General features: G+C 32.7%; 1 long non-coding RNA gene across 1 annotated transcript in view; it reads right to left on the reverse strand.

Moving 5' to 3' along the window:
* Positions 1-623: 623 nt before the first annotated feature.
* LOC131506915 (uncharacterized) overlaps positions 624-25,002 on the reverse strand; it is a 126,582-nt gene continuing 102,203 nt past the window's right edge. The window contains exon 3 of the long non-coding RNA XR_009259222.1: positions 624-736. This is a non-coding gene — a long non-coding RNA (uncharacterized LOC131506915). The remainder of the gene's footprint in view (positions 737-25,002) is intronic.

Here is a 25,002-nt window from a genome sequence, read left to right on the forward strand (position 1 = left end):
CTAACTCTTCCTAACTTAGCTTGAGTTATTTGAATGCAAAACCTTTAGGTATAATTTGTGTTTGACACTGATGTAAATTGCTTCTAGGCTGCCCTCCTAGCAAGTCTGTTTACACACCTTACTTCTATTAGAAGCTATTACGGCTAATTAAGAAACAGACTTAATTTTTCTTTCAAAATCTGCATCAGTAGATGCTCCAGAGGTTATTACTACTGATATTTCCTCTTATTGAAAAGAAAGAGAAAAAAATGAGTCTCATAAGCAACATCATTAGATATCAGCATATGATGTAATCATGACTAAATTGTACCAATTCGAAGAAAGTTACAAGAACCTCTTTGTTGAAGAGGAATCAAACACCTTATCATTTGTATTTCTTTTTTGTTAAGGTTTTTAAAATAATAGATGTGGTTTATAAATTTGCTTTAGCTATGGAAATTTATCCTCAGCACCAACTGGTTTGAAAGAATTTGTAGCTTTTATCATGGATCATTACATTTTGAGCAACATTTTAAAACAGAAAAAAAATTTCAAGCAGTGATTTTAAATTGTTTTCACACAGAGGCAAACTAAATTTGCTCTGCATAGATGAATCACTTTATGATTCTGAATCTTACCTTCTTTGCTGTAGAATCAAGGATACACTAGTAAAATCAGAGTGAGGAAATAATACGTTGAACTTCTATTCTGCTCCTGGATTCCAAATTTGAGCATTGAAATGCTGGTAACATATCATCTGTAAAGATATAGCAATATTTTGGCATTAACAGATAGAATATCCTGAAATTCATCTACTAGGGTAAAAAAGAATCATCAAAATTTTCCAGAGGATGATTTCATCCTGAATATTTATTATTGTTAATGTTGGTATTATTATTTAATAAAGATTATATTGAAATTGTAGATCAATTTAGGGAATTTTGCCATAGTAATAATAATAATAATACTTAGTCTTCTGATTCATAAACATGTAATGGTTTTCCATTAGTTTGATATTTAAAAATCATTTTTGAAAAATATTAAAAATTTAAAGATTTCAATGAAAATATTTGGTAATTTTCAATGGACAAGATTTTCACTATTTGCTAAACTTTCCAAGCATTGTATTTTTGATGCTATTATAAGTGGAATGTTTTTCATTTTTGGATTTTTCATTGCCAGTTAATCTAAATACAAATAATTTTTGGATATTGAGCTTACTTTTTGGTAAACTTATGAATTTACTAGTCCTAATAGTGTTTTTTTGTGGCTTTCTTAGGATTTTCTATATGCAAGACTATACGCATCACATTATAGGTGAATAGAGATAGTTTTACTTCTTCCCTTCTAATCTGGAGGTCTTTTAAAACTTTTTTCCTGCCCAATTTCCCTGTATAGAATTTCGAGTACAATGTTAAACAGAAGAGATGAGAGTAGAAGTCTTTGTCTTGCCCTCTACTTAGAGGGAAAACTTTCAGTCTTCAAACATTAAACATGTTAGCTGTGGGGAGCGTGGCTCAGTCTGTTGGGTGTCTGACTTCAGCTCAGGTCATGAGATCATAGTTCCTGGGTTCATGTGTGCCTATCAGGCTCTGTGCTGACAGCTCAGAGCCTGTATCCTGCTTCAGATTCTGTCTCCCTCTCTCTCTGCCCCTCCGCTTCTCACACACTCTCTCTCTTTGGTCTCAAAAATAAATAAACAAAAAAAAAATAAAAATATAAATAAATAAATAAATAAATAAATAAATAAATAAACTTTTTTTTTTAAAATGTGTTATGTGTGGGTAATCTATAGATGGCTTTACTTGGTAAAGGAAGTCACCTATTCTTAGTTTGTTAAGTGTTTATCAGTAAAAGGTGTTGTATTTTGTCAAAGGCTTTTTTTCTACATCTCTTGAGATAGTCATGAGGATCTTGTCCTTTATTGTATAGTATGGTGTATTACAGTGATTGATTTTCGAGTAGGTTAGCCTTGCATTTTTATAGTAAATCCCACTTGGTCAAGAAGTATAATCTACTTGATATATTGCTAGATTTGATTGCTGGTATTTTGTTGAGGATTATTCTAGCTATATTCTTAAAAGATGTTGTTCTGTACTATCCTTTTCTTTTGATACCTTTGTCTTGTTTTGGCATCAGGGTAATTCTAGTCCAATAAAATTTGTGGAAAACTGTTTACTGATTTAATATTTTGGGGAGAGTCTGTAAAGGCCTGGTATTAAATATTCTTTGAATGTTTAGTAGAGTATACCATTGAAGCAGTGTAGGCCTGTTTTCTTCTTTGTGGAAATTTTCAAAATTATTAATTGAATTTTTTTTAATTTTATAGATCTACCCACATTTTCTATTTCTTCTTCAGTTATGATAGTTTGTATCCTTCTAGGAATTTTTCCACTTTATCTTGGTTTTATATATATATAGGTATATTATATATATATATGTATATTACATATGTAATGTATGTAGATATTGTATATGTATTTGGCAGATAATTGTTCATAGCATTTCCTCTTATTTTTTTTTATTTTTGTCAAGTAGTAAAGAGTTTACTCTTTTATTCCTGATGTGAGTAATTTATGTCTTTTTCATTGTTCTGCCAAGCTAAAATTTTGTCAATGTTGATTTTTTCAAAGCTCTAACTATTGATGTTATTGGTTTCCACTATTATTTTTTCTATTTTCCATTTCATTTATTTCTGCCCTAATCAATTTTATTTTCTTTCTTCTGTTTGCTTTGAGTTTAGCTTACTCTCTATTTTATATTTTGTTCAGACAAAAGGTTAGGTTTTTTAATCTTTATTTTATTTTCATGTTGGTGTTTATAGCTATAAGTTTCACTTTAAGAAACACTTTGGCTATATTCCACAATTCTGTTATTTGTATTTTGGTATTTCATTTTCTTTCATGTAAAATTACTTCTGAATATTCCTTAGGACTTATTCACTGACCCATTAGTTATTTAGTTTTTGAAACAATTTCCATATATTTATGAATTTCCCAAATTTCGTTTTGTTATTGATTTCTAATTTAATTCCATTGTGGTCAGGGAACATGTTTTACATGATATCAATTCTTTTAAAATTACTGAGACTTGTTATGTGGTTTAACCTATATTATATCCTAAAGAATGCCCTATAGTCACTTGAGGAGACTGCATATTCTGCTGTTGGTGAACTGCTCTCTAGATGTTCCTTAGTTATATTTGGTTTATAGTTCTGGTGAAGTCTTTTATGTTCTTTGTGTTCTTCTACTGATTTGTTCTACCTTTTATTGAAAGTAGGATATTTGGGGCACCTGCATGGCTCAGTCGGTTAAGTGTCTGACTTTGGCTCAGATCATGATCTCATGGTCCTTGAGTTTGAGCCCTGCCTTGGGCTCTTTGCTGACAGCTCAGAGCCTGGATCCTGCTTTGGATTCTGTGTCTCCCTCTCTTTCTTCCCCTCCCCCGCTCACACTCTGTCTCTCTCTCTCTGTCTCAAAATTAACATTAAAAATTATTTAAAAAGAAAAGAAAGTGGGATATTTAAATCTCCAACAGTTGTTAAATTTTCCATATTTTCTTTCAATTCTCTCAGTTATTCCTGTATGCATTTTAGAACCTTGTTAGTAGCTGCACACATGCTTAAAGTTGCTAGATCTCCCTGATCTTTTGATCCTTTTATCATTAAAAATTCCATTCTTTGATGCTAATAACAATTTTGTTTCTTAAATTCTTTTTAGTCTTTTATTAATAGAGCCATTCAAGCTCTCTTTTAGTTATTATTTGCATGGTATATCTTTTTCTACTCTTTAATTCAGTCTACTTGTGAGTTTTAATTTAAAGTGTGTCCCCATGCACAAAACATAGTTGGATAACATTTTTTTTTTCATGCTATCAACATCTGACTCTTCGTTGGATGTTTAAACAATTTAAGTTTAATGAAATTACTGATAAAGTAATTTAGGATACTTTGCTATTTTTATGTCTTCTGTTCTCTTAAATCCTATAGGATATTTTGCTATTTTTATATGTCTTCTGTTCTTTTATATTCCTCTATTTCTACATTATAGCCATCTTTCATGTTAAATAAACATTTTCTAGTCTTCCATTTCATCCCTTTGTTATTTATTCCAGTATACATTTTCAGATATTTTCTTAGTGGTTGCCTTGAGGTTTATAATTACATCTTTACATAAATCTATATCATTCACATTAATATTAACATAATTTCAATAATATATAAAATGTTTTCTCCAAAATAGATCCATCCTCTATCCTCCTTCTTCGTGTTATCTCTGTCATACAGTTACATATTTATACAGTTTAACTTTTATAATTATTACTTTATGCAGTTGTTTTTAAATCAGATCGTTGAAGAAAAATAAAAAGTCTAAACACATACATATTGCCTTTCCTGTTTACTTATATAACTATCTTTATCAGTGATATTTATTTTTCGGATAGATTTAAATTACTTTCATGTATTATTCCACTTCCTTTAGAATTGCTTATAATGCACATATCCTGGCAATAAATTCATTTATTTTTTAAAAGCTTTATCTTTATTTTTATTTTTGAAGGATATAGAATTATTTGATGATGGTCCTTTTCTTTCAGCAATTTGAATGTCATCCCACTGCTTTTTGACTTCCATGGCCCCTATGAGAAATCTGCTATTACTCTTATTGAGAATCCTTTGTGTGTGATGAGTTACTTCATGCTGCTTTTAAGAGTCTCTTTTTGTGAGAAAGAGGCAAACTAAGAAAGAGACCCTTAACTCTCTTCGTGAGAGAGAGGCAAACCAAGAAACTAATGGTTACAAGAAGGGAGGAGGTAAGGGGATGGGTTAAATAGGTGATGGGGATTAAGTAGTGTGCTTGTTGTGACGAGCACAAGGTGATCTATGGAAATGTTCAATCACTATATTGTACACCTGAAACTAGTATTACACTGTATGTTAACTAACTGGAATTTAAATAAAAACTTTAAAAAGAGTCTCTATTTGTTTTTTTACTCTTGACAACCTAACTATATAGTTTGTCATGATATTAATATCATGCTACCGTACATACTATTAGTAGTCTGAATTTCTTGGATGTATAAATAGTGCTTTTTATTTAATTTCAGAGGTTTTGGACCATTTTTCTTCAAATACACGTTCTGCCTCTTTCTCTCTGCTTTCCTTTGTCACATTTATTTGCATGTTGGTACACATTGTGATATCCCCTAGACATATGAAGCTCTGACCACTTCTTCATCCCTTTTTTCTATCTGCTCTTAAGACTGGGTAATTTCTTTTGACCTATTTTCAAGTATGCTTATTCTTTCTTAAGCCAATTCAAATCTTCTGTTGAACTCTCGTGATTATTTTAAATTTCAGTTAATGTATGTCTTAATCCATTTGGGCCAAATTTGACAAACACTAGTATGGCTCAAAACAGCAAACATTTATGTCTCACAATTCTGGAGAATGGGAAGTCCAAGATCAAGGTGCTATCATATATGGTCTCCTATCTGGTTCATAGATAAATAGCCATCTTTTTGCTGTGTCTTCATATAGTGGAGGGGATGAGGGAACTCTTGGGGCCTCTTTTATAAGAGCACTTATCCTGTTCATGAGGGCTTCACCATCATGAGACAATTATTTTCCAAAGATTCTCACTTCCAAATACCATCACATGGCGGGAATACATTTCAATACATACATTTTGTAGGAAAAAAATATTCAGTCTATAACAATGTACTTTCACCACAGGATATTTTTTAAGAATTTTTCTCTCTCTTTTTGATGTTTTATTATTTATTTTTGAGAGAAACAGCACAAGTCGGGCAGGAGCAGAGAGAGAGAGGGAGACACAGGCTCCAGGTTCTCAGCTATCAGTACAGATCCTGACATGGGGCTTGGACTCACGAACTGTGAGATAATGACCTAAGCTGAAGTCAGCCACTCAAGCAACTGAGCCACACAGGCAACCCTAGGATTTCTCTCTTTTTTATGATATTCTCTATTTAGTAACATATCAATCCACACCTTCCTTTAATCATTTAGACATGATTATTTTTAGTTCTTTGAACATTTTTAATTCCTTAAAATCTGTCTAGTAAGTCCAACATCTGTCCTTTCTTAAAGAGTTTCTATTGATTACTTTTGTTCACTTGATATGAAGAAAAAAAGTAATGGATGTTAGCATTTTTGAAAATTATTTTTTTTAAAAACGAATGTCACAGACAATATATTTGACAAGTATGGGTAGTAGATTCCCTCTCTTTCCCATGTATTGTTGGTGGTGTTTACTATGTTGGGGTTTTTTGCTGTTTGTTAGTTCAGTGATCTTCCCGAACTGATTCTATAAAGTCTGCATTCCCTGACATTTGTGGCTACTGAAGTCTCTGTTCATTTAGCTTAGTGGTTAGATAAAGATTGGATAGATTTCCTTAAATACTTGGAATCAGTAAGCCTCTTACACTTCGTCAGGATTCTTTAGTTCTGACTTGGGTCACATTCAATGTTTCTATATGCAGATTGCATCTCTGCTTTACCTTTCACTTCTTGCTTGCATAGAACCTCAAAATTAGCCACAAGTGAAGCATTCATGTATCTGGGGTTTTCTCGCCATGAAACATCTTTGCACATGCATATGGTCTTTTATATTTATAAAAAATGAGATTTTTAAAACCACTATGGACATCTTAATTCCTCAAATCTTCCTTTTAATATTTTACTTTCCTCTTGTTTGTCTCAACCAGTATCATTGCCTTAGTCTACTATGATGTTAAATAATTGTCACTAAGTTTTTTACCAACTCCCTAAGAAAGAGACTTTTTCCATTGAGCAAGCTCAGAATCAATCAGATCTGGGAATGGGACTTTTACAGAGTGGTGACATATATGTCAAATAGTGCCAATTCTTTGGCGATGGGGGACTTTGGGTGAGCTGCACACTGGGCTTCTCCTCTCCAATTACTATAATGTTGTTAGTTTTCACACCTTTCAGGTTGTGAGGCTGTCATTTAAAAGGCTACCATGAACCTGGGGACACAAGGTTGGAAATAGGATATGTCAAAAACTGGCTGTTCTTACAGAGATTTAGCTGTTATTACTGAATAGTCACTCCTTAGATGGTTGCAAGCCTTTGGTTAAATCTAGAGTTTTGAGTTGATTTTGACACGTTTCGTCAGTTTTCTCATGGCTTTTATGGAGATGAAGATTTTTTTTTTGAGATGTAGATTTTGGAAGGGCCTTCTTCTGCTATTCTGAAAGTATTGCCTTTCTCCTGAATCTTTTATAAGTGCATGTACCCTGAATAATTTCTGTTTGTTGAAAACCATGCAATTAAATGCTTTAAAATTTCTCTCCATCTTAAAATGTAGACAGATTTTTCCAGAAAATTTAATGCTTTAGTTTTAAGAATAATTCACTAGGTGCCGACCCATATTGTTCTTCATCAACATACACTTTTTATGCAGGCAAAATAACACATTTATATGCAATATTAAATAATCTGTTACATGCTTATGTATGTATTCTCACATATATGTATTTTAAGCAAATATTTATTGAGCAACCAAAATATTCTCGACACTGGTCAAACCAGCTGTCATTGCCCCAGTGAATTTTATATTCTATACTGTCAAGTAGATCATCAATGATGCTGGAAAATTCTTCTTTTCCTTAATTTCTGTTTTTCATTTCATAGAAACATCCAGGTATGCCTTCATTTTCACTTTTGATATTAAAGAAGTTTAAAACGTAAAAGTTATATATTCTCAAAAACTAAATGTTCACTATATAGCAAACAAATAATATGTAATCTTTGTTGAGGCTGTTTCCTATGTCAATATCTCTTAAAGTTGAATAAGGTATGGACTGTTTCAAAGAATAATCAAATTATTGTGAACACTCACTCTCACTAAGAGAGTTATTGAAATATTAAATATACTAATAAGTTACATGTAAACTCTTACGCTATGGTTTCTCTGCAGATATAAAACCAAAACCTATACAAATTAAATACTAATGTAACTATAGAATCAATTACATTTAATTAGTTCATTAATTTAATGTTATGAATGATGTGCTGAAACCATTCTTTTTTTAATGTTTATTTATTTTGAAAAAAGCAGAGAGTGCACACACACACACAGACACACACACACACACACACACACACACACACAGGAGTTGAGGAGGGGCAGAAAAAGAGAGAGAAAGAGAAAGACAGAGAGAGAATCCCAAGCAGGCTCCACATTCAGCACAGAGCCTGACTCAGTGCTCTATCCCATGAACCACAAGATCATGACCTGAGCCAAAATCAAGAGCCAGTCACTTAAATGACCCAGCTACCCAGACGCCCATGAACATACCACATTCTTCAAAGAAGCTGAACTAGTATATCGATATCTACAGCACAAGGTGTTTTTTTTTTCAAATTTGCCATGTCTAGAATTATGAGTGATGTGATGCTTTGATTTTTCTGCCTTTTTATAAAATTTGAAATATTGCAGAAGCTTCATTTGTACACATAACATGATTAAAGCTTCATTTGACATGAAAACTTTATTTTAGGTCATAATTTTACTGATCATTTCTCATTCACCTTTGCAAATTAAAGTCGGACTACTTGTCTCTGAGGTAGTTAACAGACACTGATGTGTCTTTGGCATGTTCAGTTATAATAACCAATTTATCCATAATAATATAACAAATCTCAGACAGAAGTCATATCCTTCTCTATATTATGTCATACTATAAAACTTCTTAAAAGAATGAGCTAAATTTTCATTCACAGACATGGAATGAGGCCCAAAAAATACTGCTATGTGTAAATTTAATATAGAATATTAAGTTCTATTTAATATTACATAATAAAGTATAATATACTAAATATATATATACATTATATATGTGCACACACATATAAACTATCTGGAAGAATAAACTCCAAACTGTCAGCTGTTTTTATTATTTTACTGTTAGGGAATGTGAGTGAGTAGAGTAGATGAAAAATTACTTTTATGTATTGTTTTTGTACACTCATATGATAAGATTATTACCTGTTTATACTAAAAATATCTGTGTATAGAGAAAGCATTAAGTTTTAATTCTATAGTATTAGAAAGTTTAGGACAGGAATTAGATATAATTTTCCTAAATATATATTGATAAATAAAATTAGCACTCAAGTGTGTGGTTAGAGAGTAGACAGTAATAATGAAATTTTGTGTTAAGCAAACCATGAAATGAAAAGTACCAAATATATGAACCTTAATACATGATGAAAAGCAACATTTTCATTTTCTTTAAAAGTTAAATTTTAGGGGCGCCTGGGTGGCGCAGTCGGTTAAGCGTCCGACTTCAGCCAGGTCATGATCTCGCGGTCCCTGAGTTCGAGCCCCGCATCAGGCTCTGGGCCGATGGCTCGGAGCCTGGAGCCTGTTTCCGATTCTGTGTCTCCCTCTCTCTCTGCCCCTCCCCCGTTCATGCTCTGTCTCTCTCTGTCCCAAAAATAAATAAAAAACGTTGGAAAAAAAAAATTTAAAAAAAAAATAAAAAAAAATAAATAAAAGTTAAATTTTAAACAAAAAATAATTGAGTTTTATTTTAGATTTCAAGTCTGGTACTATAGAAACATTGTGTTCAATTCAGAAATATGAACATTTAATTAATTTCAGGTAAGATTAAATCGTCCCATGAAAATAAAAGAGCCCAAATGTCCATCAATGGATGAATGGATAAAGATGTGGTATATATATATAATGGTGTATTACTCAGCAATCAGAATGAAATCTTGCCATTTGCAACTACGTGGATGGAACTGGAGGGTATTATGCTAAGTGAAATTAGTCAGAGAAAGACAAAAATCATATGACCTCACTCATATGAGGACTTTAAGAGACAAAACAGATGAACATAAGGGAAGGGAAACAAAAATAATACAAAATCAGGGAGGGGGACAAAACAGAAGAGACTCATAAATATGGAGAACAAACTGAGGGTTACTGGAGGGGTTGTGGGAGGGGGGGAGGGGGGATGGGCCAAATGGGTAAGGGGCACTAAGGAATCTACTCCTGAAATCATTGTTGCACTATATGCTAATTTGGATGGAAATTTAAAGAAATAAAAAATAAAATTAAAAAAATCATCCCATGAAAATAGATTTATTATGAAACTTCAACTTCTAACATCATAATAAAACGTTTTGTATATTATATGATAGAAAGACCCAACCTTTTTACATCTAGCAGGTGAACTCATCTCTCTAGTTAGTATTGTCTTCATAAACTACTAGATCATTCTATTACCAGCCAGATCTCTTTGCCACAAAGAGTTTAAAACCTAAGTCACAACTTTTTGTTTTCATAATGCTCATGCAAGCATGGGATATCCTAGTATAATACAACTTATGTATAGACAGCTATAATTTTGTGCCTCTTTTCTCAGCAAATTTAATTCCTAAATGTTTTTTTCATTGCAAAATTATTCTGTGGTTTATCCTTAAATAATCATTTATAGTATTTATATATATTAAATAAGATAAATTACATTTAATTATATAATAATATAAATGCATATATATGCATAGGGTTATAGTACTTGTATATTATAAAAGTGGTTGTTTAAACCTCATCTCCCCCACAACCACAACTACTGAAAAGGAGTCCTCTATTTCTTTAAGTCCCCAATTGCAGAAGAAAATCTTAACTTATTTTAATGGAATAAATTCCTAATATCAAAAAGAAAAATATAGAACCCTGATAGCAAGATATAACACATTAGAATTCTCTAGTCCTAGTAGAATTTTGACAGGCACTTCTTTAAACAGAGAATTTGAATATCTAGAGCCTACATTTGTATCATCTTTTTGTGTCTTCTCTTAATCTAAGAACTCAACATTCTCCAGCTTCTATGTGCATAAGACACAGTGTACCCAGGTTACATTTAAAAAGTGAAGAGTAGGGGCGTCTGGGTGGGTCAGTCAGTTATGCATCTGATTCTTGATTTCAGCTCAGGTCATGATCCCAGGGTCATGAGATTGAACCCTGTGTTGGGCTCTGCACTGAGCATGGTGCCTGCTTGGGATCCTCTCTCTCTCTGTCTCTGCCTCTGCCCCTCTCCTATGGTTATCCTCTCTTTCTCTCCCTAAAATAAAAAAAAAAATTAATTTTTAAAACTGAAGAGTATTTATGTAATATAAGGCAATACCAATGGTAAATTAAATTAAATATTCAAATTTAGTTTGATATTATACTCAACTATTTGCCTAATATTTTATTACAAAAACTTGTATAAATACACAAAAGTTGAAAAAATAGTAGAATAAACATTACTATATCCTCTACCTAGTTTCACCTATATTTGATTACAATACACATTTTTATATACTGATTTCATTTCACTGTGTAAATACAGTAGATATTTTTTATTATTACTGGATCACTTGAAGTAAGTTGGAACATCATAACACTTTACCACAATTTCCACAAAATGTGTATCTTAATATTAAGTGTATTCTCCTCCTTAATCACTCTACCATTCATATAGGCTTTCCAGTCTAAGGTGATAGCATCACCATAAACCGAGTTCTTTCAGGCAGTACAAAGACACAGTGTTCCCAAGAATTTTTAGTCTAGACAGATAACGTGAAAACAGACTGCATAATTCAAGACTGACAAAACAAGAATTAATAACCTAGGACCAAAAGGTCTAAAAAAATACTTGTAATATTTGTATTAATAGTGCATGTGAAAACCCACTTATATTTCCTTTATCTGTAACCCACAATTTATCAGATTATTATTATACAAACAGGCATTAAATATTTATTTACACAATATCTCTTTCCAGCTAACACTTAGAATTGAACAAGACTATTTTGCTAAAATATGGATGTTAATAAGCTTATGAATTTTCAAGAAAAAAAAACACTTAATTCTTTAGATAAGAATGATGACTATCAATTGACTTTGTTTACAAAATAGCTCAAAACAATAGTAACAATAATTAAATATTTCCCAAAGTACCTTAACTATATTACTTTAATTTGTTTTATTTTTGGATTCCACATATGAGTGAAATCATATGGTATTTGTCTTTCTCAGTCTGACTTATTTCACTTAGCCTAATACCTTCTAAATCAATTCAGGTTGTTGTAAATGGCAAACAAAACAAAAACAAAACAAAACAAAAAAGACAAAAAACAAGCAAACAACAACAACAACAACAACAACAACTACAACACCCTCATCTTTTTATGGGCAATATTCCACTGTGTGTGTGTGTGTATGCATGTGTGTGTGTGTGTGTGTGTGTGTGCGCACGCATACCACATCTTCTTTAACCATTCATCTATCAATGAACACTTAGATTGCTTACATATTGTAGCTATGGTAAACAGTGCTGCAATAAATCTAGTGATGTATATATCTTTTTGAATTAGTGTTTTTTATTTCCTTTGGTAATACCCAATAGTGGAATTATTGGATCATATCATATTTCTATTGTTAATTTTTTGAGATACTTCCAGACCATTTTCCACAGTGGCTGTACCAATTTACATTCCCACCAATAGTTCAGGAATTTTCTTTTTTCTCCACATTTTCGTCAACAACTGTTATTTCTTATATTTTTGATTTCAGCAATTCTGAAAGGTATAAGGTCATATTTCATTGTGGTTTTGATTTGTATTTCCCTGATGATTAGTGATGTTAAGCATCTTTTCATGTGTCTGTTGACCATGTGTATATCTTCTTTAAAGTAATTGTCTATTCAGGTCTTCTGCTTCTTTTTTCTTTTTTTTTTGGATTGTTTGTTTTTTGGAGTTGTATAAGTTCTTTTTATATTTTAGATATTAATCCCTTATTGGATATATCATTTGCAATTATTTTCTCCCATTCAGTAGGTTGTTTTTTTACAAAGAAGGCAACAATATACAATGAGGAAGAAACATTCTCTTCTACAAATGGTGTTGGGAAAATGGAACAGCTACATGCACAAAAATGAATTCAGACCACTTTCTTATACCATACACAAAAATAGACCCAAATGGATTAAAGACCTAAACATGATATGTGAGACCATAAAAATCCTAGAAGAGAACATAGGCAGTGATTACTTTGACATCAGCCGCAGCAATATTTTTCTAGATGTGTCTCCTGAAGCAAGAGAAACAAAGCAAAAATAAACTATTGGAATTACATCAAAATAAAAAGCTTTTGTATAGTGAAGGAAACCATCAATAAAACAAAAAGGCAACCTACTGAATGGGAGAAGATATGTTCCTTTACTTTTTCTAACCATGTAATTATTTACTTAGGTTTAAGAATATATCCTTTTCTTAAAAGAACACAATTGGATATATCAAGCGGATTACTAAACTGTGTCAGAAAGCTTATAAATTAGGTACGATAAATATCACTTAAGATCATGCTACTCATTTAACATTAATAACTATAAAATCTTCCCAAGAAACTGTCCTACTGTCTACTTTATAATAAGTGGAATGACCGGGTGAAGGTATTAAGGAATATTCCCTATGGCAGGACAAGAGTATTGACAACATTGATATCTCAGGAAGCAAAGGAAAATACCTTTAAAAGGACTATAGATGAAACACAGAAGAGTTGGTCTCAATGGCTCCTGGTTTCTTATCTTTTTAATGTAACATGATAGCAAAAGTATGTAAACAAAAAAAACTTGAAACAAACAATTCAACCACCTTATGTTACTCATTGTTTAATTCTTCTGTATTGGTACTGAATTTTTATCTAGGTGATTTATCATTTGTTGATAAACCTTGTTAAAGTCTCTATCTCTAAATTGTTATTTCTTAAATTAATTCTTCAGTGTTGCCAGTTTTTGCCCCACATGTTAAAGTGCAGTTGGTAGATGTCTCAGACATGATACGTTTAATTCCTACTGAATTAGTATTTTGTCATAACGCAATAAAGTTCTGTATATCAGATAATATACCATGATTATATCTAAAGCGTATTTTTATGATCATGATATAGCCAATCCAGCTTTCCTGTCCTATCTCTTTCAAGATATATCTTTACTATGGTTTGCACTTTTCAAGCCATCTGGATATTTGTATTTAAAGTGTGTTCTTTGTAGATGACAAGGTTTGGGGTGTTACTACTTACCTATATTGACAATGATTGTTTTTAATATGCATGCTTAATTCACATATATTTAAAACTAGTAAATTGCATTTTACTAGTTTGTTTTTGTTTAAGTTGACCATTTTGCTATTTGTCACATCTTCATTCTGTTACTTTAATCATGTTTTTCTGCCATTTTAGTATCTGTTGGTTTTATGATCATATTTCTTTTTAGTTTTAAAAGTGACATTTGGGATCACCACCTATCTTATGTGTCTTTAACTTATCAAAGTCTACCTGGATGTAATATTGTAGCACTTCACTTAAAAATCAAAAAACAAACAAAATCCCAAACCTTATAGCAATAAAATTCTGTTTACAGCCCTCTTCATCTTAGTATTTTTTTCATAAATTATGTTACTAAAATTGATATCTCCAGTTGTTATTATAAATGCTTTTACAAATAGTCATACTTTCAAGAAATTGAGAAGAAACATACATACACACAGACTCACATACGAGTATATATGCACACATACCCACACCTGTTTTTATTATATCAGATGCTCTCCACTCCTTACTGTAGATCCCGGTTTTCATTTCATATCATTTCTCTTGAGAATGAATGCTATATACATACACACTATATACACACGCACATAATAGTAATGCTTGAGCGTTGTCACATTCATGATAGAAATTTCTGTAGTACATTTGCTATTGAACAGATATAATTTTCATTCAAACAGAATTTTTCTACATTAGTACAGAGTTCTGGCATCACATTTAAGTTACTACTCCATTTTCTGTATATAAAAATACTGTTTTTATTAACCATTATTTTTCTCATTTATCAATAAGAGTAAGGAAAGTTTTCAGGATATGTATGTGAGTGTGACTTTAAGTGAAATTCTTTGAATTCAGACAAGATATAATCAATGTAATTGTGATTAAAATAGCCTGTTAGGCAAGCTGCTGAGTAGTAAGTCAGTTCTCCTAGGATTTTTAAAAGTAATCTCAAATCAAATTTGCAGCTTTCTTTCAATGTTACATACATAAAAATCTTGCTGAGTGATGAATACCATGGCTCTTTAGGTTTTTGCACCTGCTTTGAAAGGATAGTAAAGGCTCAAATAAAATTACTGTAGGCACTTGAAGTTTCTCACCTGTGAAAGACAAAATGCTGCAGTAAGTAAGAGTCCTTGGAGACTGCTATAAAAGATTCATTTGCAAATATGCTCAAGTGACTAAGAGAGAACCTTTAAAGTATAGGAAAATTTTTGATATTTGAATTTTTGTATCACCTACCAGGTGTGAGAACAAATGATTTTGGGGTAGTTCTTTAGGAAGTCACAATTCCTTAAAGATAAATAATATCTTTAAAAAACCCTTGCATCTCAATAAAAACTATAGATACAAAAAAATAAAATTAGAAACAATTAAGATAAAAAGAAGTTCACTGTATGAGGTCATTATTTTTAGTGCTTACTAGAATTTTGAACTTTCATAGCAATTATCCTTTATCTCTTCTAATGTCAAATATCTTATTTTTATTGTATGCAATGCTTTCCATTATTATCTTCATCTTCACATATTTACTATTTTTTAATCTTTCCAATCTCAATCTTATGTTCTCTTCCAAATTTGTTTTCCCTTACTTCTACACTACCCTAAATCTTGTTTATATTCTTTTTATCACCCTTTAATTTTGTAGGACTCATCAACATTAAATTAAATAATTAAATGCACAATTACCTGGTTAGGTCTGTTTCTACCTCAGAAATGTAAGTTCCATGGTGTTATGGAGCATTCTTTGCTATTGCTTTCTTCTAAATGCCAATCACATTCCCTTACTGTAGAGAATTGTTAAGAAATGTCACGTCAATGATACATAATTATATCACCATACGTGAATATCCCATTATAAAAGATATCTGGCAAAATCATTAGAAATGAAGAAAGTGATACTCCTGAGACCCTGCCTTCTTTTATAGTGATAAAACTTGGTTGGTTTTTAGGCGCTTTTCACTTTGAGTAAAAATATCTTATTTGTTGTTGTTCTTTCAACACAATTCAAAAAATGTATACACATTGAACATAAAAGTATTTTATCAGTGTTTTTTAAAAAAATTTTTAATGTTTTATTTATATCTGAGACAGAGAGAGAGAGACAGAGCATGAGTGGGGGAGGGGCAGAGAGAGAGGGAGACACAGAATCCAAAGCAGGCTCCAGGCTCTGAGCTGTCAGCACAGAGCCCGACGTGGGGCTCGAACCCACAAACTGTGAGATCGTGACCTGAGCTGGAGTCGGTCGCTCAACTTACCGAGCCACCCAGGCGCCCCATATCAGTGTTAATCAAACTAATAACTAGACTTATGTTAGCTATCCTCCTTATCTAGTCCCCAGAGATGCCCATAATTCAGGGCAAGGATAACCACATACTGCTCATACATTCTGATTTATTATATTGAAATAAAAAAGAAGAACCATGGAATGAGCCATAACTCTCTTCACACTGGTATTCTTTTAACTTTATACCGTAGAGTCATAAATGGGTACTTGCTGCAATTTATATTTGTTATGGTACAGAAATTAGACTCCTTATTGGAAATAATTATTCAATTATTTTAAATGAACACAATTACAGGAGCTGACTTACTTGCATAAACCAGTGATATGCCTTTGTTATTGACAGTTAGACTGCTATATTTAAAAAAACAAAAAAGAGTTGGAAGATATGAAATGTTTTTAAAATTATGTAGTTTAAGAGAAATAGCACCAAGAAAATTTGTCTGTCCAGTTGGTCTTCTGCAGGGTAACACAACTTGAGTTACATTTTAAAGTTTGATTATTAATTTAAGTCTGGTAATTCTCTCTAGACTGAGGGCTGAGAAATGACCAGACTAACTCAAGAGCATCAAGTTACACTACACAAAATTTTACTTCATTAATTAGCACTCTTCAATAAAAAACCTACACTGGAATTTATACTATCAGGAAGTGTACTTCATAAGCACTACACAAGCAAAATATTAAGTGATGTTAACCAATGCCAGCAATGATAGCTTGATAAGGCTATCCCTTCAAGAGAATGTGACTGGTGTAAGAAAGTGGTCCAGGTTCATTCTTCTGCATGTCACTGTCCAGTTTTCCAACACCATTTGCTGAAGAGATTATCTTTTTTCTACTGGATATTCTTTCTTGTTTTGTCTAAGATTAGTTGACCATACATTTGTGGGTTCATTTCTGGTTTCTCTATTCCGTTCCACTGATCTATGTGTCTGGTTTTGGCCAGTGTCATACTGTCTTGATGATTACAGCTTTGTAATATAGCTTGAAGTCCAGAATTGTGATGCCTCCAGCTTTGGTTTTCTTTTTTAATATTACTTTGGCTATTCAATGACTTTTCTGGTTCCATACAAATTTTAGAATGGAGTTTTAGTATGGAAGAATTCTCATGTTATTTTGATAGGGATTGCATTAAATATGTAGATGCTTTGGGTAGTATAGACATTTTAACAATATTTGTTCTTCTAATCCATGAGCATGGAATATTTTTCCATTTCTTTCTTTCTGTGTTCGGCAATTTCTTTCATAAACTTTCTACAGTTTTCAGTGTAAATTCAAAATGGATGAAAGAACTAAATGTAAAACAGGAAAATATCAAAATCCTAGAGAAGAAAACAGGCAACAGCCTCTTTGACCTTGGCCACAGCAACCTCTTACTTGACATGTCTCCAGGGGCAAGGGAAACAAAAGCAAAAATGAACTAGTAGGACCTCATCCAAATAAAAAAACTTCTGCACAGTGAAGGAAACAATCACCAAAACTTGGGCAATGGGCAGAATGGGAGAAGATATTTGCAAATGATATATCTGATAAAGGGTTGCTATCCAAAATCTATAAAGAACTTATCAAAATCAACACCCAAAAAACAAATAATCCAGTGGCGGAAATGGGCAAAAGACATGAATAGACACTTTGCCAAAGAAGAACTCCAGATGGCTAACAGACACATGAAAACATACTCAACATCACTCATCACCAGGGAAATACAAGCCAAAACCATAATGAATGAAATACCACCTCACAACTGTTCAGGATGGCTAAAATGAACAACTCAGGAAACAACAGATGTTGGCAAGGATGTGGAGAAAGCAGAACCCTTTTGTACTGCTGGTGGGAATCCAAACTGGTGCAGCCTCTGTGGAAAACAGTATGGAGGTTCGCCAAAAAATTAAAAATAGAACTACCCTATGACCCAGAAATTGCCCTACTAGATATTTATCCAAAGGGTATAAAAATGCTGATTCAAAGGGGCACATATACCCCAATGTTTATAGCAGTGCTATCAACAATAGCCAAATTAAGGAAAGAGCCCAAATGTCATTTGATTGATGAACAGATAAAGAAAATGTGGTGTGTGTGTGTATATATATATATATATATATATATATATATATATATATATAATGGGATATTACTCTCCAATAAAAAAAAGAATGAAATCATGTCATTTGCAGCCATGTTGATGAAATTAGAGTGTTGCAACATTGCAGTTGGAACTAGGCAAAATGTCAGAGAAAGATAAATATCATGATTTCACTCATATGGAACTTAAGATGCAAAACAGATGAACATAGGGGAAAGAAAGGAAAAATAAGATAAAAACAGAGAGGGAGGAAAACCGTAAGAGATTCTTAAATATAGAAAACAAACAGGGTTGCTGGAAGGGTGTTGGGTTGGGGATGTGGGTTAATTGGGTGATGGGCATTAGGGAGGGCACTTGTTAGGATGAATACTGGTTGATACTTGTTAGTGATGCATCACTAAATTCTACTCCTGAAATTATTATTACACTATATGTTAACTAACTTGGATTTAAATAAAATTTTTAAAATTAAAAAAAACCACAAAAACAAAGGCAGTTTGACATAAAGTCCATAGCTTCCTTTATGTATCAATAAATTCTCAAGAGATCATATACTTTTATGTTCCTGTTTTTGTCTTAACACTTTACATTTTTTCTCAAAATATCATTAGGAAGAAATTCCCATTTATCAAATATTTTCCCTTTTCCTCATAAGAAATTCTTCTGGGATTCTAAGTCAAAGTTTTCTGGTGTCATTACAGACTATGGAAGGAATTACATTGATTTAGTGCTTACTATAGGACTAGCTTCTTTAAAATCTGGATAACTCATGATACCGATTCAATAAACTAAGAAAAATGTTGAAAATGGGAGAGAGAGAGACATAATGTGACTGGATCATCTGGAGCAACTGACTGTAGCACTTCATCTCCCAAAGAGTACCTGATATATATCGACAGGTTACCTTTTTTACAGAAATTCAATTTTCTAGGCCCTGTGAATTCTTTCTCAATCTTACTAATAAACGTTTTCCCTTAAAATGTGTATTTATCAGGAAATAAATGACACTAACTTTGAAAGTTGAGGATAGTTTAAAAAAGAAACCTTTTTAAATGGTGCAGGTGGGAATATGAAAAACCAATAATGAATAGCAAGAGGGCCTTAGCTTACAATAAAGAAATCTGCCCCATGTCTGAAGTTATCAGAACCTGGACAGATTAGTAGCTTCCATTAAAATAATTTAACCAATCTGTAGCAATCTTACGGGGGATGGATTCAGGAGAAATATTCCATGACTGACTCCACACCCACTTGCTGATTCCTTGCTAGTACTTTTTGTTAGTTCAAGTGGATGCCAAGAACAAGGAACTCCTTTGATGCATTCCATAAACATCTGTCTCTCTTGGCACAGAGCAGAGGAGAGAGGGGTGGAGAGTGGATTTGGTGAGGCAGAGAGGTACACAGCCCACACAAATAAAATTTATTTGACAAAGTTATACTTACTAAAATGATCACGTAAAAGGCACCATAGCTTAGACACCTTGATTACAATCAGGCTATTAAAAATCCATTTTAGTAAACAATTCATAGATTTTTATTTAGTTTTACTCATTTTACTAGAAGGCTGATCCCATTCACTCTATTTTTCTAAATCACATTATTAGAAGGCAACTTTTGTTGTAACTTATGGGTTTCCTTATGTTATCCTTTTTGTACTGATTATAATTTCCACACCTTTAGGTAATAAAGCCTTAATACACACACACACACGCACACACACACACACTATACAAACCTAAAGACCACATATGTTTCATCCTAATGTTTTGATTTGGACAAATGTTCCTTTACTGTGCATTGTCTTCCTTTATGTGTGACAATCTATTAATCTGTCAGTCATTGACTGCATACCTATTAATATATGTTCTCATTGTAGTAATTGCATCAAACATTTCAAGCACAGCTGAATTTTATTTTTCTTCATAATGTTCTTCACTTTAAATTTACTGTTGGCTCTGCAGTGGAATTATTTCTCTGGCAAACAGGAAGTAAAGACAATATTTTCACTTCCACTATTCCAAACAATCAAAATCAAGTTTATTTTTAGTGGGATATGCTTTGTGTCCTGAAGGTGCTACTAACCAGTTCACCAATGTGTCATTATTGACATAGTAGGTAATACATAGATCTGATGTTATCATACATTCAGTGATATTTTTCCAAATGAGAATACATCTATAAAATGTCTGAATGTGATTAGAACTAAATGATTGAATATTTCTTACTGATCACTGAAAACTTCACTTCTTAAATCTAGTTAGCTCTACATTACCTCTACTAGTGGAAATATAAAAATAATTAACCTATCAATTTTAAGCCTTATTTGGAAATGCAAAAATCATTTTGCACCTAAAACAACTTGATACCAAGAATAATGAGATAAACATTTTAATTTTGGTCATAGGAATAAAGTAAGTTGCTTATACAAGTTTTCAATTCACCTGATGTTTGTTTTCTTATAATTCAGTCATGGTCTAACACGTATTTTTCCTAATCCCCGTCACACACAAAAGTGCGGTTTACTTTAAATGCATGTGGCTTTCTTTCTTTTTTTTAATGTTTATTAATTTTTGAGAGACAGAGCATGAGGGGAGGAGGCACAGAGAGACAGGGAGACACAGAATCCTGCACAGAGTCCGATGAGGGGCTCATGGGTCTCAAACTCAGGAGCTATGAGATCATGACCTGAGCTGCATTCGGATGCCCAGCTGACTGAGCCACCCAAGAGCCTCTAAATGCATGTGACTTTCTAATTTAGAGAATCATATTTATTGACTCAACTTGTTTAGTGCTTGTAATATTAACTAGACATATACTGATATAATAATAATAGCAGTAATAAACATTTATTTAGACATTTAGGAAAAAAGAGTACTAAGCATTTTTGATAATTCTTTCATTTAATTTTCACTAAAATATTCAATAGAAAAGGGCAATGGTGTTAAAAGTTCAAAAGGATACCTTAATAATATGCCAAAATACAGGGTAGCTGTGCAACTAATTGCTGAAAAACAAACACACAACATAGAAGACAAAAACTGCCTAAAATAGAGCAATTATAATAGGTTATTTATTTTTTCATGTTGATTTATTTTTGCGAGAGAGAGAGAGAGAGAGAGAGAGAGACATGGACAGAGCACGAGCAGGGGAGGGGCATACAGAGACGGAGAAGCAGAATCTGAAAGTACTCCAGGCTCTCAGGTGTCAGCAAAAAGCCCAACATGGGGCTTGAACGAACAAACTGTGAGATCATGATCTGAGCCAAAATCAGATGCTCAACCGACTGAGCCACACAGGAGCCCCTAGGTCACTTATTTTTTTAATCAACTAATGTTTATTTTATTTTATTTTTTTTAACGTTTATTTATTTTTGAGGCAGAGAGAGACAGAGCATGAACAGGGGAGGGGCAGAGAGAGAGGGAGACACAGAATCTGAAACAGGCTGCAGGTTCTGAGCAGTCAGCACAGAGCCCGACGCAGGGCTCAAACTCACGGACCATGAGATCATGACCTGAGCCGAAGTCAGACGCTTAACCGACCAAGCCACCCAGGCGCCCCAACTAATGTTTATTAAGTAGAGCTTCCAAGAATAAGAGAAATTTTCTTTCATTCTCAGTGATTTTATTTATGACACGATATATCTGTGAATTTGTGTTAGCTTTATTACTCCCTGCCTCAACAATCTGCAGATATTGGGCTACTTATAATTTATCCTTTCATCATCCATACTCACCAACAGATAGCTTCCTACGAATATGGCATGTCTAAGGGATTTCTCATTCACCTTGACTTTTCCAGCTCCTCCTTCACTTTTCTAGCTCCTCCTTACACCCATCTAGGAAGGCCCATATCAGCCACTGAAAGGTGGTCCCATTTCTCTAAATAAGAGATGGTTATTTTTCTTCCTAGGTATGCTGCCTTATTCAGGTAATGTTCTGCCAGCTATCTCTGAAATCTGAAGCTGAAGGACATCTCTTCAGTCTGCTTGCAACTCTCCTTCATCTTGTTCTTTTAAGATGGATTTTGTATATCACTGTCTTACATTCCTTGTGGTATATGACAATTTATGAGACATGGAAAAGGGCATTCCGTTTATACTCTACAATGTAACTACTGTAAATAGGTTTTTTTTTTTTTTTGGGGGGGGGCAGGAGGCTATTGTTATTTTGTCCTGAGTCCAAAAAAACTAGGTCTATACATTGAGGCTATGCTTAACAATAAAGGAAAAATAAATGTCTGTGCACAGTGCAGAAAACATTGTTTGTTATGTAGGTTTTTTTTTCTTATAACAAAATCATTTTCAAATATGTAAACTAGGAATAACTAGAGAAAATTAGAGAAGGGAAGAGAAGACTCTCTGGGTTGCAGAACAGAGAGGGCTCAGAGACATGCAGAGTGGGTGTAAGTCAGGTTTAACACCTCTGTTATGTTTATTAATATGCATGGTATAATTTTGGTTGTTTTTTGAACAAATAATTATTATATAGATATTTCTTCATGGCGCTGGTGAAGTGAATAGGGGATACACAAGAGAAAATACATGGTCTTTTATGAGTTTTCAGTTAGTGGGAGAGCTAAGCTAATTTTTGTGAAAGGCATAAATTCCTTGTCATTAAAAAAAGAAAAGGATATGCTGTGTTACATGAATCTTGAGGATGGAGAGAATGCTTTATTAAAGAGTTGGTTCTTGAGGGTAGGAATTATTCAAAACAAGGAAGAATAAAAATACACCAGAAAGAAGAAAGAGCATGGGTGATGAGAAAACATGGTGCACATATAAAAAGAAAGTAAATAAATTTGGTTGAAGCAAATATAAAATATAAAAGACATTAGTTGAATAGAAGTTTGAATAGTTTAGTAGAAACTCTTGAATTCCACACAGTTATTTTATCCTTTTTCTTAGCCAATATTAAAAAATGCTACAAAATACAAAGATAGTTTTAACTAGTGAGGTGAATAAGTTTTTCTTTGAACAATTCTAAGATTCTAAATTATTTGTTTCTTTTTCAAAACTTTTGAAATAAAATAGACCTGAAAATACCTTATGTGTTCAGTTTTACTATCCATAGAACAAGAATTCCCACACAGGCACAATGTTAAGAATTCTAACTTGTTCTGTTTTCCATGGATCAATAAGAAAATTAAATGCTTTGACATTTTTGCTATGTTGTTCCTCTTTTTGAAGATATGTATGAAAATTCTTATGTTTTTCACTCTATTGGTAACTTCATTAGGGATTTTAACTAGTAATGAGCAAAAATCTGACCAGGCTGTACAAAGTATATGATGGTGAATTTGCAGTGAAGGTAATAAAACTCCAACTTTGCGCCTTTTACTTTCATGGGATTCTTCCAAAACCCCAGGATGAGCTCTGGATATTTGTTCACATAATCATGTATTTTTTGTAAAATTTTCCAAAGTATGATTTTAAATACAATTGTTAATGTCTACTATCTCTTAATGGTTCATCTTACTATCTGTCATCTTTTCTCTCATACTGGTTAATACTGGACTAAGCATGGGCACTTTTGAGGATATCACTGAAGGAGTTGGGGAATCTTTTGCTTTTAGTGTTGTAGGATATACTTCTGGGACTTGTAATGTTTGGTTGGTCGTCTTCAGTTTAGGAGCTGCCCTTCACTGTGCTGACTCAACCAGCACTGTGACACAGGGCCAGATAAATTCACCATGCAAATGTAATCTACAGTACTTGGCTCTGGAATGATGTGAGTAGTGTAGGAGAAAAAAATAAATAAATATATAGATCTGGAAATAATTTTGTGGAAAATTGGTATAGTCATGAGCTGTGTAAGTTGTAAGTGTATTATTCACTTCATTGATCTTTAGAATAATCTGTCTTGTCTGCTTACACGTATAATTCATTTTTTTACTATTATATGAGATGCACAGATAAGTAGGTAAGTGAGAAGATCATAGGGATATAGATAGATAGACAGATAGATAGATAGACAAGTAGATAGATTATTTGAGGGGTGGTCAAGAAACATGGGAAACAGAAATCACCAAAATTCATGGGTTTGTGTGGCACAATCTATATTAGTATTCGTATTTCAAACAGCGAATGTGCTTGTCTGTGAAGTTACATATTTTATGCATCTCAATCTATCATATTGCATTTTAGCATGCTTCATATGTTTTCCTGCCAAAATTTGGCAGTCCCAAAAGAAATTGCATGCAAAATTGTCTCTGGTGTGGCAAAATGCCATGAAGAAACAAATACTATAGTGACAAAAGTCCTACACATATAAATACATACATACATAAATGCAGGTAGTATTAAAATAACTTGCATATATACTTTTTGAATGTGCATTTTTGAGGTTTAATACAGAGCGGCAAATTACAAAATGCTTTCAACTATTCTTGTGTACGCCTTGATTTCAGAATAATTTTAAATACTTTTCACAATAATTTATCCTACAAAACTAAAAATCTAACTAAAAGGAATCATCTTAGTGGAAGCCAAAAATGCTAAAAGAAAGGCTGCCAGA

The sequence above is a fragment of the Neofelis nebulosa genome, chromosome 3 (genome assembly GCF_028018385.1).
Source record: "Neofelis nebulosa isolate mNeoNeb1 chromosome 3, mNeoNeb1.pri, whole genome shotgun sequence".
Lineage (NCBI taxonomy): Eukaryota > Metazoa > Chordata > Mammalia > Carnivora > Felidae > Neofelis > Neofelis nebulosa.